The sequence below is a fragment of the Haplochromis burtoni genome, unplaced genomic scaffold (genome assembly GCF_018398535.1).
Source record: "Haplochromis burtoni strain Fernald_Lab_line unplaced genomic scaffold, NCSU_Asbu1 Contig_841, whole genome shotgun sequence".
Taxonomy (NCBI): domain Eukaryota; kingdom Metazoa; phylum Chordata; class Actinopteri; order Cichliformes; family Cichlidae; genus Haplochromis; species Haplochromis burtoni.
In genome coordinates this window covers 88,890-94,993 of record NW_024583202.1, presented here as the reverse complement: position 1 = coordinate 94,993, position 6,104 = coordinate 88,890, and positions in this window count along the sequence as shown.

Genomic DNA, 6,104 nt, shown 5'->3' with positions numbered 1-6,104 from the left:
GGCCCAAATCTGGTTCGCCCACACATGGACCAGCACAAGGCCAGTTGCAGACACACTGCTGACCCAGAACAGTTTCAGCTCTGGCCCCAGATGTCAGCCTAATGTGTACCTGAATCAAGCCATGTAATAACAACATGTGCTGGAACATAATAGTGCAAAAGTAACATGACAAAACTCTGTTCAGACAGTGATTTGAATGATTCTTATATAGCACTTTTCTACTCTCCCGATTACTCAAAGTGCTCTACACAACATGCCACATTCACCCAATCACACACTTTGTCTAAACTGAGTGCTTCCTAACTACATTCATACACATTTACACTCTTACAGACTGGAGGAACCGGGAATCAAACCACTAGCCTTCTGATCAGTATGTGACCTGCTCTATCTCCTGAGCTACAGCCACCCAGTGATCAAAAGAGTAGGTGACTAGGATTTGGATAAAGTGTACACTCACAAACCTGTCAAACCAGCATTTGAAATGTTGGCTACCACAGCAGTATAATATTGCAACATGGCATTTGGGTCTTCTAACTAAAATAGGAACATAAATGGTGCCATCATTGCCAGATCTAGCCCACACCTTGTTGACATACACACTGCCATGACACCAGTCAGTCAGAAGTGCTAGCTTGATGCCAGATCTGGGCCATACCTCTTTTCTATGACCCTAGGCCACATAACCCCAAACTACAATTGCGCCAGATATGGCATGCCATCACATAGACAGTCCCGTCCATGCCAGGCCTGGGCCTGGCCCATATCTGGATGACATACACCTTATCATGCCAGAAGTTAGCCAGCAGTGCTGGCTAGACACCAGATCCGGGCTAGACCTGTCGGCTATGTGGGTGATTTCCCAAAATTAATTCTGTAACCAGAGAATGAGCAAAACTCACATATAATAGACACAATGGCTGACATTCCCATATGGAAAAGAAATAGTAAAAACTTATATGTGATTACTCATGAAAGTGGCCACTTTCATGAGTAAATCATATAAGGCTTACATGATTTACTCATGAAAGTGGCCACTTTCTCATTACTTTCATACATTGTTTTAGTAAGTATCCAAAACATACAAGTTTCATTATATAATTTTTCAAGGGATCTTATATCTGTTTTCACACTTATACAGTGGGGCAAAAAAGTATTTAGTCAGCCACCGATTGTGCAAGTTCCCCCACCTAAAATGATGACAGAGGTCAGTAATTTGCACCAGAGGTACACTTCAACTGTGAGAGACAGAATGTGAAAAAAAAATCCATGAATCCACATGGTAGGATTTGTAAAGAATTTATTCGTAAATCAGGGTGGAAAATAAGTATTTGGTCAATAACAAAAATACAACTCAATACTTTGTAACATAACCTTTGTTGGCAATAACAGAGGTCAAACGTTTACTATAGGTCTTTACCAGGTTTGCACACACAGTAGCTGGTATTTTGGCCCATTCCTCCATGCAGATCTTCTCGAGAGCAGTGATGTTTTGGGGCTGTCGCCGAGCAACACGGACTTTCAACTCCCGCCACAGATTTTCTATGGGGTTGAGGTCTGGAGACTGGCTAGGCCACTCCAGGACTTTCAAATGCTTCTTACGGAGCCACTCCTTTGTTGCCCGGGCGGTGTGTTTTGGATCATTGTCATGTTGGAAGACCCAGCCTCGTTTCATCTTCAAAGTTCTCACTGATGGAAGGAGGTTTTGGCTCAAAATCTCACGATACATGGCCCCATTCATTCTGTCCTTAACACGGATCAGTCGTCCTGTCCCCTTGGCAGAAAAACAGCCCCATAGCATGATGTTTCCACCCCCATGCTTCACAGTAGGTATGGTGTTCTTGGGATGCAACTCAGTATTCTTCTTCCTCCAAACACGACGAGTTGAGTTTATACCAAAAAGTTCTACTTTGGTTTCATCTGACCACATGACATTCTCCCAATCCTCTGCTGTATCATCCATGTGCTCTCTGGCAAACTTCAGACGGGCCTGGACATGCACTGGCTTCAGCAGCGGAACACGTCTGGCACTGCGGGATTTGATTCCCTGCCGTTGTAGTGTGTTACTGATGGTGACCTTTGTTACTTTGGTCCCAGCTCTCTGCAGGTCATTCACCAGGTCCCCCCGTGTGGTTCTGGGATCTTTGCTCACCGTTCTCATGATCATTTTGACCCCACGGGATGAGATCTTGCGTGGAGCCCCAGATCGAGGGAGATTATCAGTGGTCTTGTATGTCTTCCATTTTCTGATGATTGCTCCCACAGTTGATTTTTTCACACCAAGCTGCTTGCCTATTGTAGATTCACTCTTCCCAGTCTGGTGCAGGTCTACAATACTTTTCCTGGTGTCCTTCGAAAGCTCTTTGGTCTTGGCCATGGCGGAGTTTGGAGTCTGACTGTTTGAGGCTGTGGACAGGTGTCTTTTATACAGATGATGAGTTCAAACAGGTGCCATTCATACAGGTAACGAGTGGGGGACAGAAAAGCTTCTTACAGAAGACGTTACAGGTCTGTGAGAGCCAGAGATTTTCCTTGTTTGAGGTGACCAAATACTTATTTTCCACCCTAATTTACGAATAAATTCTTTACAAATCCTACCATGTGGATTCATGGATTTTTTTTTCACATTCTGTCTCTCACAGTTGAAGTGTACCTCTGGTGCAAATTACTGACCTCTGTCATCATTTTAAGTGGGGGAACTTGCACAATCGGTGGCTGACTAAATACTTTTTTGCCCCACTGTATTTTTCATACAATTTCACAAAGACAGATACAAATTTATAAGATTTATATATATCTTTTCCATATGGGTTGATAGTTCTGGTTTTGATAAAGAACAGCAGAATATCGTCAGCGTACAATGCTATCTTATGATTTGTTCCACCCACTGTTATACCATGCACATCTTGGTGCTGGCGAATAGCCTCAGCTAGAGGTTCAAGTGCTAATGCAAAGAGGAGAGGGGACAGGGGACAGCCTTGCCTCGTACCTCTTTGCAATGGAAACGCTGATGATTGTACACCATTAGTTATGACACAAGCTTCTGGAAGTTTGTAGATAGTTTTAATCCATGCAATAAAACCCTCGCCTAAGCCAAATCTCTCTTAAATAGATATGTCCACTCGATTCTGTCAAACCTTTTCGGCATCTAAAGATATAATGACTTTATGAATTTGTCTGATTCGAGTATTGTATAATATTTAATAGTCGTCTAATATTTGTAGATGAGAAACGATTTTGGATAAAGCCTGTTTGATCAGGGTTTATAAGCAGTGGGAGAATGCCCTCAAGCCTCCTTACTGATAGCTTGGAGAGTAATTTAGCATCGACATTGATGAGGCTGATCGGTCTGTATGATTCACACCTATCTGGTGATTTATTTTTCTTTAAAATTAACAAAATATTAGCCTGTCTAAGTGTTGAGGGAAGTTCAATTTTAAAAGAATCTAAAAACATATCGTCAATGGTCCGGTAAGAAGGTGACTTATTTAAAAAAAAAATCCCTGTCCTGTCCCGTTTGTAGCAACTGAAAATAAAATAAATTCATAATTATAATAAAGGTCAATCAAATGGACCAATATGGCAAGGCCATGATGATCCACTTGGTAAAATAAATCCGCTTGGCATCTTTCTTGGCCTTAAGACAACAATTCTGATGGCTAAAGATCCAAACGGGACACAAAAAAAAAAAAAAAAAAAAAAACAAAGTCAGAACCATTGGGTCCTAATGCTTTTCCCCCTTTAAGACAGCGGTCCCCAGCGGTTTGGTACCGGGCCACGAGAGTTGAGGCTCGGGTGTGAAATTTATGGTTTTCAGGGTTTTTAAAATGGTCCGTAGCGCAAAAAAGGTTGGGCACCACTGCTTTAAGAAGATTGATAACAATTCGAACTTCCTCTTCTGTCATTGGGATATTTCAAATTTCCCTCTGATAACGATACAAAAGGTACCGTTATATAAAAATTCCCCCATCTTCCGTTCTGTGTTACTACACTCTGACAAGTTCATATAGAACTGCTTCATAATTTGTTTGATATCTGTTCTTTTTTTAATGCTTAACCTGTTTACTATCAAACAGTGATGGTATAAACTGAATAATAAACTGGACTGGAGCCACAACACTGATGCTCTTTACAGGAAGGGTCAGAGCAGACTCTACCTGCTGAGGCGGCTGAGGTCATTTGGAGTACAGGGAGCGCTTTTAAAGACCTTCTATGACTCTGTGGTGGCATCTGTCATTTTTTACAGTGTGGTATGTTGGAGCAGCAGTTTATCGGCAGCTGAGAGGAAGAGGTTGGATAAACTCATCAGGAAGGCCAGCTCTGTTCTGGGATGCACCCTGGACCCAGTGCAGGTGGTGGAGACAGAAGGACTCTGGCCAAAATAACATCTCTGATGGACAGAGTCTCCCACCCCATGCATGTAAATGTTGCTGAACTGCAGAGCTCCTTCAGTGACAGACTGCTGCATCCTAGATGCATGAAGGAGCGTTTCCGCAGGTCCTTCCTCCCTGCAGCTGTCAGACTGTACAATCAGAACTGCTCCCAACAAACATAGATGTTTACATCTGCGCTGTAACTGCAATAAGTTAATTAACCGATTCGCACTACAACCTGGTTTGCCTCTTATCTGTAGTTATTTTTATTTAATTTAATAACTGTACAGTACTGTTTGTATATGTCTTTTTGGCTGCTGTTACAACCAAATTTCCCCTTGTGGGACAATTAAAGGATTATTCTATTCTATTCTATTCTATTCTATTCTATTCTATTCTATTCTATTCTATTCTATTCTATTCTATGTTTGCCTCTGTTCTGCCTTTTTTTTCCAGTTTTCAAAGAGGTCAGGTTTGTACCCAGATTCATATAGCCTATGCTTAGCAAAGGAAAAATGCTGACTCTGCTTTTTTAGTCAGGAATTGGTTTAAAGCTGAGCCGGCTGCTTCTAAGTCCTTCAATATAGTTTTGGACCTAGTGATTTTAAACTGTAGTTCCAGTTTTTGTATTGTGTTCTCTAAATCGAGTTGTACTTTCATTGATGTCTTTTTCTGTGCTGTGATATATGAAATAATACTACCCCTAAAATAGGCTTTGACAGTTTCCCACAGTAACAATGGGCTAATATCTTCTGTTTTGTTAGTGGCCATAAAAACATTCCACTGTTTAGATGGGTTTCTGATTTAGAGAAATCGAGTGCGGGAGAGAGTATGACCGTGCAGCGTTTAACATGTGGAAGTACTGACCTTACTTTGAGTTTGATTCCATAAAAAATACGTTTTTGCCCCACTGTATGCTTTTCATACAAGTTTCACACAAGACAGATACAAACTTTATAAGATTTATATATATCTTTTCCATATGGGTTGATAGTTCTGGTTTTGATAAAAAACAACAAAATATTATCAGCATACAATGCTATTTTATGATTTGTTCCACCCACTGTTATACAATGCAAATCCAGGTGCTGTCAAATGGCCTCAGGTAGAAGTTCAAGTGCTAATGCAGAGGAGGAGAGGGAGGAAAGGACAGCCTTGCCTTGTACCTCTTTGCAGTGGGAAAGCTGATGATTGTACATCATTTGTTATAACACAGGCTTCTGGAAGTTTGTAGATAGTTTTAATCCATGCAATAAAATCCTCTCTTAAGCCAAATCTTCTTAAATAAGTATGTCCACTCTATTCTGTCAAACACCTTTTCTGCATCTAAATATATAATGTAAACTTTAGAATTTCTCTGATTTGAATATTGTATAATATTTAATAATCGTCAAATATTTGTAAATGAGAAACGATTTTGGATAAAGTCTGTTTGATCAGGGTCTATAAGCAATGGGAGAGTGCCCTCCAGTCTCATCGTTAATAGCTTAAAAAGTAATTTAGAATCGACATTGATGAGGCTGATCGGCCTGTAAGATCCACATCTATCTGGTGATTTATTTTTCTTTAAAATTAACAAAATATTAACCTGTCTAAGTGTTGGGGGAAGATATCAATTTTTGAAAGAATCTAAAAACATATCGGTCAATGGTCCGGTAAGAAGGTGACTTATTTAAAAAAAAAATCCCTGTCCTGTCCCGTTTGTAGCAACTGAAAATAAAATAAATTCAT